We start from the raw sequence: 5,615 nt of genomic DNA on the forward strand, positions 1-5,615 counted from the left end.
CTTATATATACATATATATTAATATATTATCAATAAGCATAGATACTGATAGCAAATTATTAATTGACATTAAATTACCCCATTTTTGTGCGAGACTACAATCAATGCCTGTTTATTTACTGTTAAACCGTGTGTTTGAATGAGATTTAAAGTGACGTCAGCCTAGTAAGTTCGTAATTATGTACGAGGTAAAGTGTATCCATGTAAAACCCCCCAGAAAATATTGTGCGAGTGATACGTGTTATGATTGTAAGAAGTTATGATATTTCAAAAGAAATGAGCATTAGGAGATCCGATGTAAGTGTTCATAGAGAGACACGGATATTTTGTTTGCCCTCACAAGGCAGCGTTAAACCGCGTACTATACTGTACTATTAATTTCAATCTTTGTAATTGGCTGCATATATTTGAACAGCTTTTAATGTTCGAAAGTCTTTTGTATAAAAATTGTACAGATTTAAGTGGTGTTAGGCTGAAAGCTCCCTCTTCACCCCGTAGTACATTCCCTCACATAGGCCTTGATAAGCTGATATTAAGTGGTCTAGGCCTAGATTATTTTGTTTTCCGAGGGAGTTGTCCTCAATCCACGGTTGAACTTTGGATAAAACAAATGTTATTAAGTGTTATATGATGAAGTATTAACGGTTAGAGGAAACAGTTAGCATGTATTCCCGCGGGGTACATAATTATTTATTGACGACATTAAGCACATTCAAATCTGAAGGCGAATAGCTTAGTGTCGATATTTATTCATTACAGAAATAATCAATATATTTACTTTGTTTTATGATTACATTACTGTATCAGAACATGTGTTTATCCAATATGTTTGACTTTGATTCGTATATTTCGTTGTTATAATATTATCGCTTTATAAAGACTTGAATTTTTGTTTTTGAGAACGATTTTTTTAAAGGTAATAATATTCATAGGCCTATTACTTACTCATATTGACTTTACTCTGGTGGCGAATATGCATATTAATTACATAAATTATTATTTAAAAGAATGGTGACACTAAGGTATTTGTAGTAAGGAATACGACTATTATGGTGCAGTTACGTGGTATATATGCATTTCTAACCCAGTAGAATTGCTTAGGTTTTAATGTGCTGTACGCCGTGCTCATGTTTAACATAAACAGTAATTGGTACTGATATTGGCTGCATTTGTGGATTATGAAAATATTGTGCCATCACCTTCAACACTATGACGTGACGTACATCCGGTATTGTCTCTGTAGGCAGGTTTATGAAAACAAGACGGTGTGTCTATTAGGTGCTAAACTATCGGATAAACCATGGAGGTATAAAAATATTTTTATACCTCCATGGCTAAACTAACCACTTATATTGTAATGTAAAGCCTAGACTAGATTTCAAGTGTGAGCGTTGGCCCACTTGAAGAATAGGCCTTTGCTCCGACAGGCTATCGGATGGGTTTATAAACGTACGGTGGACATCTGATGTATCGAAATGGTACCATGATGATTAACATAATCTTGATGTAGATAAATCGGGTGTAAGCTAAGGGATAGCTAACAATGGTGGATATATGAAAGACGAGGTATTTTTCTGAAAAGAAGAGAAAGAGTGTGCAAAGTAATAGATATCTTTTTTAAATGATAAGGATGAAAGGAACAGTGAAACTGAAATTATATGTTTTAAGTTGTACTTGGTTTTATGTACATGTATAGTATCTACGATTTATGTTTGTATTACCTGTGAATAAAAGCAAAGATTTAATAGGTTGAAGTTATTTTAGATATCAGTTTTACATATAGACGGGAGATCACTAGCTTAAATGAATTCGCATTGGTTTTTTTTATTCGTTCCTAAACGCAGGATCTCCCACACCGATTATTAATCAATTATTATACAAATACGTAGACTTCTATTGGTTGAATGATTAAAATGTTGAACCCATTATAAAATGTGTCACGGAGACTTTGTTTCTGTTCATGGTCTTGTCGCTAAATTAAAGCAAAGTGAACAAAGTATTGGGAATTTTATAAAGAAAGAATTAACATTAATTTTATGAGATTTGCTTTTAGCGGTATTGTTGAGAGGTGAAATGGTATACTGATGAGGATGGTAATGTAATGGGTTGACGACGGCGACAACGATGATGGTGATGATGATTATGATATAGTATGATGATGAAATACTGTTTGAAAGTTCGCATGGCGAAGTAATAATAGGCCTATATTAAATGCTTGTCGTACATCACGTATAGTTCTGACAAGAACTCTTGTGTTGAGAATGTCTCAACGTTTAGATTGAGTCGTTTCAATCGTCATCGGGAGAATAAAGATGATAGGCCTACCATACGGTAACGAAAACATTAAATACGCTAACACTCAGTCTTATTTCATATTGTATTTTGTAAATATAGCCAATTTGTAGTTTAAAATGTACATCCGTCCCTACCTAAGGTCAATCGTCAAACTAGTGGCGGCTCTATGGTATATTTTCTGGGGGCGGGTGGCTAAGCTGTCCGACAGAGGGACTTGAGCTCGTAGGCCCAAGCTGGGGGAAGGGTTTTAGATGGTGTTCTCCCTCCCAGAAATGACATTCTTAGACTGTGACAGGCATGTGTTGGCTTGGCGTGGGCCTATTTTTATATTTTTTTAGTCCGACTGCCCGACGAGCTCTGTCCGGTGGGGGGGCTTAATCCCGTGCTGTCCCCCGCGGGCGCCGCCACTGCAACATTGTGTGTATGTCTGTTTAATGTCGACTCACCTTAATAAGGGAATGCACAGTTCAAACTACAGATTGCCGTATTTCAGCTCAGTTAGTTCAAAGCTCAATGTGAATTTTGACTTGTTATTAATATTTTTTGTATTGCAATTTGGAATGTATATATTACCATTCGAAATGATGATGATCGAAATGCCTCACGCCGAGGCGGTGCTCTCGTATAAACGCCTTACTCACACCAAAGGTGATTTTTTTTTAGAAGCCATATAACACTTCCATACGCCTCTTTAACCATAGGTAGGATGTGTTTGTCTTGTAGGCCCTGTAGTAGAACTATTTGGCAAAATCGCCGGCTCGCACCAACATTTCACAATCCCCAGTCTTTCTTATTGTTGACTCTGGCAACCCGTAGATTTTCCTGAAAGTAGCTAATGTACCGTAGCTTCTTTTCTAAATGTTATTACTTAGCCCACGCTTCAAATGGCAAGACCGACATCACTTATATTTTCTTTACCTTCCTTTGTTTCCGATTGTTTTATTCAAACCTAATTATCGCGCTGTTCGCAGGTGTCCTTATTCTATGGTAGATTTGATATGTTGAAAGAAATAACTTTATTACGTGTAACAGAGATGTCAAGATGTACTTATAGCCTAGCATGCATGCACACACACACATACACACACACACATACATACATACACACATACATACATGACATACATACATGCATGACATATATACATACATAAATACATACCTATATATACATACATATATATATATATATATATAAATAACACATCTAGATGTGTATAAGAGACAGTGTATATACAGTAATAATCTTCTCTGCCACCTTTACCGTTACTATTGATTCAGGGATTCAGGTGTCCCTCGGGGTGGTGTTATTACTGTTGAATACTGCACAGTATTACTGTACTCACTTCATTGTTGTTTTACAGTGAGGGGTGGGCATAAATATCGGTTGGAGGTCCAAAGTGAATTTTTGATTTAACACCGAGGGCCGCACCCAAACTTTAATGTTCACAATGTGCTTCTAAAAAGTAAACAGCTTTAACATTAATTTTTACAGATGATCAGTGTTGGGCTTTAAAAAAACAAGGTGTTTTCTAGTCAAAAATGTTTGGCGGGCCGCACACATAAGGTTTTTAATTCATTTTCGCGGGCCGCCCACCTGTGTGTTACACCGTATGAGTTCAGTATCTAAACTGGAGAGGGCGTATTTTATAATTACTTTTGTTTCATCAGTCAGAATCACGTTTCATAAGTTGTGACGATTTTTACTCTATTCAGGAATTTCTGACACCTTACCGTCAAAAACTTATTCAGATCCTCAAGAGAAAACAAAATGTCACACCTATTGCACAGATAAGGCTAAAAGAATTTTTAGTTGTTTTTTCGTTTAAACTTATTTAACATTTTACTTCATCTTCAATTTGTTCTTATTTTGTTCTTAATTTTCAAGCAATTTTGGCCTCGGTGGTTTTATAGAATTGTTCTTATGTATGAAAAAGTGTGCGGGCAATTTATGAGAGACAGGGACAATAAATTTGAATTACCAAACGTTACATCTACGTCCTAAGTTATTTTCACAGATGCCAGTTCTCGTGCATATATACCGGTACAGTGTAGGGTAAAATCGGATAGACAAAAGTTGAAACTACCCTTGCATGAGAGACGAAACATATTGACCACAATTTTAACTGTATATATAACAGTATATATATACAGTATATATATATATATATATACAGTATATATATATATATATATATATATATATATAATATTTAATAAAATATATGTCGTAGAAAGCTTCGAGATCAATTAGGTTGTGTTCTCGTTAGGCATATCACTTTCAATAAGTTCTGAGAAACCGCCGAAAATCAAGAGACACACTTAGCAGCACTTGATACAGCCCCCTCTACGACAGAATTAACTATTTCCAAAGATCTTATAAACACAAGATAGCGTTCTCCGGGATTTACGCGTGCAAATTCTGTAATAAGGCATGAATGGCGCCCTCTTGCTAAATTGGAAACTTTTGACCATTGACCGCTCTGATCTGACCATACAGTATACCGCCTGTGAACAGCAGAACAGGAACCATCTCAGATCCATGGTAACAGATAGGACGCCCTCTTCCAAAACTTATTACTTTTTCTCTTCGGTAATAGCCAAAGATCTTATAAACACAAGATAGCGTTCTCCGGGATTTACGCGTGCAAATTCTGTAATAAGGCATGAATGGCGCCCTCTTGCTAAATTGGAAACTTTTGACCCTTGACCGCTCTGATCTGATTTTTCCGTACGAAACATTTACATGAAACTCCACTCGGGCCGTCTCGGCTGAATCGACCCGAAAATCTCATTGCAGAATTCAGGAGGTCAAAAGGTCATCAACGGATAAACGTCTACAGAACAACTTCTGAGCTGTCTCTTATACACATCTAGATGTGTATAAGAGACAGATTCCAAACAAGATCAAAGGCGCAACGCATAAGCCTAAACTATAGATAATTCCTATTTGAATCATTACCTTAAATTTCCAAGCTTACTACCAGGGTTCGACAGGCCACAAATACATGACATATATCATAATTTATTGATAAAGTAGTATAGTAACGGCAGTACTGTGCTCCATTTCTCAGCTATTTGTACATTGCCCTCAATTCGCTAAACACTTATGAATAATGCATAAGCCACGGTTGAAAAATGTAGCTCATAAACCATCCAAACCCATAGAGATATAACAAAGATACTAGAAATACAAGATAGAGTTCTCGCATTGTAAAAATGAGGCGGAAGTCGTGCCCAACGTAGGCGGCGCCCTTCTTTTTAACCATGCAAGTTTCCTATACTTCGTGCCCAACGTACAGGGCGCCCTTCTGTTGCTA

This window comes from Anneissia japonica, unplaced genomic scaffold (assembly GCF_011630105.1).
Source record: "Anneissia japonica isolate Jap-2015-1 unplaced genomic scaffold, ASM1163010v1 scaffold6417_len956965_cov193, whole genome shotgun sequence".
NCBI lineage: Eukaryota > Metazoa > Echinodermata > Crinoidea > Comatulida > Comatulidae > Anneissia > Anneissia japonica.